Here is a 7,164-nt window from a genome sequence, read left to right as displayed (position 1 = left end):
AAAACATTCCATAATCATGAGCTACTCTAAAAATATATTTACTGTCAATATAAATATTGGCAGTTTGTCCTTGGCTAACGCACAGGTCTGCGTAAGAGCACATAATTTAGTCTGTTGGACCGAAGTAGCCATAGATAAAGACGCTGCTCAACAACATCGAAAAGAGGTCTAATAGCATCTCCAGCACGGTACTTGCTATTGTCGCCTTTTCAGTAAGAACCGTTAGTGAACCAGGAGAGGTCAGAGTCCTGATTACCCAGTGGAATATCCTGTAGTTCACCATCAGGCGTCAGGAGGTGGTCTGTCAGCATTGAGCAATCATAGCTAGTCTGTCAGTGCTGGAGAGGAGAAGAGCAGCCAGGTTAAGGGCATTAAAATGTCAAAGAATTATGTGAGGTGCAGTTAACGGAAGGCAGTGAGACGGTTGGCTGGAGAATGTAGACGTGATGAAAATTCAGGAGAGATCCTTCTGCATGAGGAGCAAAAACGATACAGGAGAACCCACAATAGTTTTCTCAGTGGCCTTAACTGGAAGGGCCGTGGCCTCAGTGGCCCTCAGGCAAGGCTCATACCCTTGCGCCACTGGGTCCAGCTGCTGACAATTCTGCACTATGGATCAATGGTGTCTCTGTTTTTCTGGATGAGCACTGCGAGGGCGCTTCCTCCCTTTTCATATTAAAAAAAAAAGGGGGGAAGGGAATCTGATCATTGGGATGCTCAAGGGCAGGTGGGTTCATCACACTTTCCTTTAAGGCCTTGAAGATGATATCATTCAGTTCTTCCCACAACATTGAGTCAAGGTTGTTTTTCTTAAATAAAACACACGGAGGAGAGGTTTGGCCTTGAAAGAGAAGTTGGAATCCAGTTTTGGCAATAATGGATCAGCTGAGAAAGCCTCGTTAGTGCTTAGTTTTGGGTTTTGGGAAACTTGTGGTCCATGAAGTCTATTCAGCTCTAGGTGTAGTTCTTATTCTGGTATCAGATGCCCTAAACACGGAACTTGGATTGGGCAAACTGCAATTTTTCATTTCTTTTTCCCCCTCAGTTTACTTAATGTTTTTTAAAATTTTTTGATTAAAAAATATTGAGGGATAACTTACATACTGTACATTCATTTGCTGTAAATGCACACTTTGATAATTTCTAGTAAATTTGCAAAATTGTATAACCATCAGCACACACCAGTTTGAGAACATTTCCATCCTTCCAAAATGTTTCTTCATGTCCATTTGCAGCCAGTCTCTACTCCCACCCTTAACCTCAGACAACCATGAATCTGCTTTCTGTCACCACAAAATTACCTTTTCCAGATATTTTATCTTTTAAAATTTCAATTGCCACCACATCTTATTTATCCAGTCACAGCTGTTGGACACAATAGGAACAGACTGGGAATAACCCAAGTGTCCAACAACTGTGACTGGACAAATCAAATGTGGTTGCAATTAAAATTTTTAAAGATAAAATATCTGGAAAATGCAATTTTTCTTCGGTGACCTTCTGTCCCTTTAAAATGAGGGGCATGCTGTCTTCCTGTAAGGAGGCTATCGTGGTCTGTGTGCAGCTTGGGAAAGACTTTCCAAACATGAGGCAGAATGAGAAAAGCATGAAGTTTATTAGAGTGGGGAAAGCTGTTAGAACTGTGGGCAGGCTCAAGGGAGAGCTAACCCCTTTCACAGGCTGAATTGATGAGCTCAGTGGTATCTGACCCTTTTGTGATCCCGTGGACAGTACTCCATCAGGTTCCTCTGTCTGTGGAATTTTCTAGGCGGGAGTACTGGAGTGGGTTCCCGTTTCCTTCTCCAAGGAATCTTCCTGACCCAGGAATCGAACCCATGTCTCCTGTGTCTCTGGCACTGCAGGTGGATTCTTTACTGGCTAAGCGGATGGGGAAGCCCAGGCTAGTAGCTGCTTTTTACAGCCTGCAGATGGAGAAAATTCCTACTGGAAGGGTGGCATAGGTGATGGCTAGGATGCAATAGGGTAGATAATAGGGTGGGTGTTTACCTAATATTGGAGAAGGCAATGGCACCCCACTCCAGTACTCTTGCCTGGAAAATCCCACGGACAGAGGAGCCTGGTAGGCTGCAGTCCATGGGGTCGCTGGGAGTTGGACACGGGTTGGACACGACTGAGCGACTTCACTTTCACTTTTCCCTTTCATGCATTGGAGAAGGAAATGGCAACCCACTCCAGTGTTCTTGCCTGGAGAATCCCAGGGACGGGGGAGCCTGGTGGGCTGCCGTCTATGGGGTCGCACAGAGTCGGACACGACTGAAGCGACTTAGCAGCAGCATTTACCTAATATGGGGTCAGGGAATGGTCAGATTTAGATCCAGAGGCTCATGGCAATCGTGACTACGGGGCTCAGTCCAGTTCCAGATATTTTTTTCCTGTGACCTTGGTATAGAGCTCCACACCTGTGACTTTGGTATAGGGCTCCAGAGGCCTGACAAGGAGAGCAGAAAAGCAATTCATCCACATACTGCAACAAAGTAGAACCTCTAGGGAACTTTATATTATCCAGATCAGCCTTCAGGATTAGAACAAATAAGAAGGACTCTCAGTACAACCCTGAGGCATGACTGTCCAGGTGAACTGTTTCTCTCCTTAACTGAATGGAAAAAGATATTTTCTAGCTTCATGAACTGGAATACTAAAGAAGGCATTGCAGAAATCAATTATAGTAAAAAATTATTTTCAGTGGGAATGAATGTTAATAATGTATGTAGATAAGGAAAGCAGGGTGTCCAGGGATAATAGTGTTGTTTGTTGCTTGAAGGTCCTGGACAAGACTCCAGACTCAGTCCTTAGGCTTTCTCACCTAAAATGGGAATGTTACAAACTAGTACAAGGGCCGATGAGAGAGGCCTTGGCACTTGGAATCTTCGGTTACGGGATTTACGCCTTGAAAGGCCTCTTGTTGCCGCTGTTGTTCAGCTGCTGAGACACGTCCAACTCTTTGTGACCCCTTGGGCTGCAGCACACCAGGCTCCTCTGTCCTCCGCTATCTCCTGGACTTTGCTCAAATTCATGTCCATGGAGTTGGTGATGCTGTCTAACTATCTCATCCTCTTTAACTGATTAAGTCTGGAAATATTGAGGGGTCTATTTGAATTCTGATGGGAGGTGTCCTGTGAATTTTGCCAACAGCAGTTGGAGATTTTGCCCATAAGAAAAGTGGTCGCTGACTTAACAGGAATAAATGCTCAGTGTTTAGAGCAAAGGAAGTGCTAATATTGTCAGAAACAGAACAAATGAGATGTCAAAGTATCATTTAATCCATCTGGTTGGTTACTTTGATGGTAACTGTCAAATTCTAGAGTTATTTCCTCACTTCGGGAGAAAGAAATCCTGGCATGATACTTCTCTAAAACGTCTTGGGCTAATAAGTGGATAGAGGTAGTGGAACTAAGGGGAGAATGGTAGGTATCTCTCCAAGGGCTTAAACAAAAAAGGGAAAAATTCAGAGACAGGAACCTCCTGAGGTTCATTAGAGATCCCCACTGTCTGAGGCAGGGACTGCTTTACAATAGCAGGCTGGAGCACCAAGAGTGTGGTCCTGGCGTCATTTAGGATTGGAAGAGGTTCGTCCCCAACCTGGAGAAGTGTTATCCAAGGCAAACGTGAAGAGAGCCTGTAGTTCTTGGAATTTTGTCATTGAGAACTGGGAGAACATTGGAAAGGCTGGCTGCTTAGGGGGCTGAAGGTGCCTAAACACTTAAATTTGTGACATCCCCCCACCCCCGTCCTGGTTTGGCAATAGCAGAAACTAGTTTTGGTTTCATTTAGGAGCCTTCATACACTGGAGTCGAAGATTAAGAATGTTAACAGTGTTCTCTTGAGATGACTCATCTGGAGTGCAAGCGGGCTCCTCTGCCAGACTAAGTAAGTCTGGAGTGGACCAGTTTCTTGGTCCATCCTGGTCCTTTTTACTGGAAGAGAAAGATCTTGGTTCAGCCCATTTATAAACACCGAGTTAAAAGCTGCTCGGGTGGAATTAACATCTGAAGGGAGATCAGAATTTTTAAGTCAACTGTAATAACAATGAATAAATTCATCAGAGCTTTTGTGTGTGCAAACCTGAATTTTGTTCCAATTAACAGCATTTGGAAAATCCCAGAAACTGCTTGATGAAGTCCCCTAGCAATTGCCTACACCTGTTCATATAATAGAGCTTCTCTGGTGGCTCAGATGATAAAGAATCTGCCTGCAGTGTGGGAGACCCAGGTTCGATCCCTGGGTATAAAAAGTTAGTAGACTGGTCTCCCGGCTGTAATTCTAGAAACTTTTCAGGACTTTCCTTATTAGCAGGTTTCATCCAGTGTTGAGCCTGGCCTTCCCGACAAGCGTATGAACTAGCTGATATGAGTCAGAGAAAGGAGGTTGATGAGTTTGAATGGCTGTATTAAATTCCAGGAGAGAGGAGGCTTCCTTCTTCCTGCCGGCCTCGGCTCTCAGCACAGGGCATAAGAGCGCCCCCTGCTGGTCTCCCAGCTCTAACTGAGGTTTCTGTTCGTTTTTACAGTGGGAATGGCCGGTGGTGGTGAAAATCCAGTGCTTAAAATCCCAAAGTATTACTCGACTGAAATTAGGGCCTCATCTTTGGAAATACTAGTTATATCGTCAGACGTGTTTGTGATTATTTTGTGGCCACGGCTGGCCCCTGCTTTATGCCCCCATCAGGACTCCCAAGAGGGCTGGCAGAAGTTGGTGGTAGCACATTTGAGAGGCCTTGGCAGGTACAACTCTAAGCCTTCACCTTCTTTCTCTCCCTCCATGGCCCTTATAAAGTGCTTTTATTTTCTGTGACTTCCCATTGTTATTGGCACAGTCCTGAGAGATGGCTTCCCCTAGCAGCTGCTGCTACATATGTAATTTCTCTCTGTATAATTTCTGTTACATATGTGAATTGCTCTCTATATGATTCTGACCAGACTAACTGTGATCCTGTTTACTGACCTGTTCATCAACAAGTCCACCAACACGTCTGCATATCAGGTCGCCAGGCAAAGACCTGCTCTACCTTTGCCTCCCGTGTAACTAAAGTAGTGTTGGTTTTTGTGACTTGAGCTTTAATCTGTGTATGCAATGATATCTGGAAGGGGAAAGGGTTGTGACCATGTTCTACGCAACCATGAGCCCCAGGCTGCATTTTCTGATTCTACAGCCTGAGGAACAAGGAAGTGAAGGAGGCCCCGAGGAAAGCTCTTCATAAAGCCAAGTTGTACTAATTATCTCCACAGTTCTGCAAAATGCTCATCAAAACCCGCCTCTGTTTTACGAACCATCTGGGCTCCGGTTATCACTTGCCAGCGGTTGCCCCACATGAGACATGGACTCAGCCCCCCAGAGGTAGGGTATCTTCCGGTAAGAAGTTCCCCACGAAGCCTGCCTCCAGGGAAAGCAATGCAAGACACAGGCAGAATACCAACAAAGAAATTCCCTATTTTAATGGGGGAGAAATACCAATAAAGATTTGAAATTAAATTGAGTAATGGCAACAACAGGGAAGCTTGACATCAGCAGTAACATCAATATTGAGCTAGGGAAGAGTGAAACGGAATAGGGGGTGATGAGATGGCGACTGCACAATGGATTTATGGGAACTACCGACCACAGACGGCTCCATCATGTGAGCGCATTTCCTTATGTGATTAGGAAATGGATTTATGGGAACTAGCGACCACAGATGGCTCCATCATGTGAGCGCATTTCCTTATGGGATTAGGGACGTTGCATTTTGTCTGAGCGATTTGTAATTTTATTTTTAAGTGAGAAGTTCCATGTAAAGTGCTGGCCTGGTGCCTGGTACTTCGTGGCCCCTCAGGGATGTTGGCTGTTTCTGTGGCATCAGTTATTATTCGTGGGTTCCACATTCTTTAAAAAAAAATCGTTAGTGGTTCAGTCATGTCTGACTCTTTGCCACCCCATGGACTGTAGCCTACCAGGCTCTTCTGTCCATGGGATTCTCCAGACAAGAACAGTGGAGTGAACTGTCATTTCCTCCTCCAGGGGATCTTCCCACCCTGGGGATGGAAGCCGTGCCTCTTGCGTTGGCAGATGGATTCTTTACCACTGCAGCACCTGGGAAACCCATGAGTATGAGCCCAAATGCTTATCCCTGCATGTCACTGAATTTGTGCGCAGCTCAGTAAACATTCTATTGTCAAATACTTTAGAGAATTGCTGCACAAAACATGCTTCATTTTGGAGATTTATAAAGTATATTATCACACTAAAGCGTCCGAGAAATTATTTAGTAAAGACAGTTTACGTCATTTAACCCAGTTTCCAAGGCATCTTTGAGCGTTAAATCCTTTTTTGGTATGTTAAAAGTAAAAAAAAAAAATTAAATGCTAACTGGAGTTTGACCTAATTTTTTTCTATTTAGGAGAGACATTTCCCTTTGTTGAGGAAAACATCTTAAAGGGCATCTGGATTATGGAATTTAAGAACCTAATGTATGGTCTAAGTGGAAGGTATTTGGGTATTAAAGGTTTAGATTATCATGCATAACAATATACAAAGAATTTTGAGTCTTCTCTCAGTGGATTGGATTGGATGGGGATTTGGAAGATGGGGGAACTGGGAGAAGACAGATAAATAAAAGATGATCTCGGTAGAGAAAGATATGGGTCATACGGTAGCAGGCAGGTTTCAGGTGGGGTTGGGGAGCAGCCGGTGACAACTTCTTGCGATGGGCACGGCTGGGGCATTTGTAGCACAATGGCAACAATTACGCAATTCTAATTTTCTCCTTTTCTGTGTAGCACTGTGAACCTAAGTTTCTTGCAATAAATTTTATTAAACATCCGTCACTCAAACAAACACACCATGTTGATTTTGTTTAAGAGAGTGAAGGATGAAGAAAACAGGCCATGCTGTACCCTGGCGTGATGTGATACGGAGGAGGGTGAGAAGTAATGGAAAGCGGGTGAGAGTGTAAATAACACTTGAGCGGAAGCAAGAGAACAGAGCCTCAGGGATACAACTGTGAGCCCTTGCTCGTCCTTGGGAGTTCCGGGGGGAGCTCTGGACCTTACACGGCACAAAGGATGCACGAAGGGTGAGGGGCGTGGCAGATATTTTAGGCCAATCAACTCTTGGCACAAATACCCGTGTGCTTCTCTACATTTTCTAGATTGTGTAAGCAGTAACACT

This window comes from Bubalus bubalis, chromosome 16, assembly GCF_019923935.1.
Source record: "Bubalus bubalis isolate 160015118507 breed Murrah chromosome 16, NDDB_SH_1, whole genome shotgun sequence".
Lineage (NCBI taxonomy): Eukaryota > Metazoa > Chordata > Mammalia > Artiodactyla > Bovidae > Bubalus > Bubalus bubalis.
The sequence above is the reverse complement of the archived record's forward strand: the minus strand, read 5'-3'. Positions refer to the sequence as shown.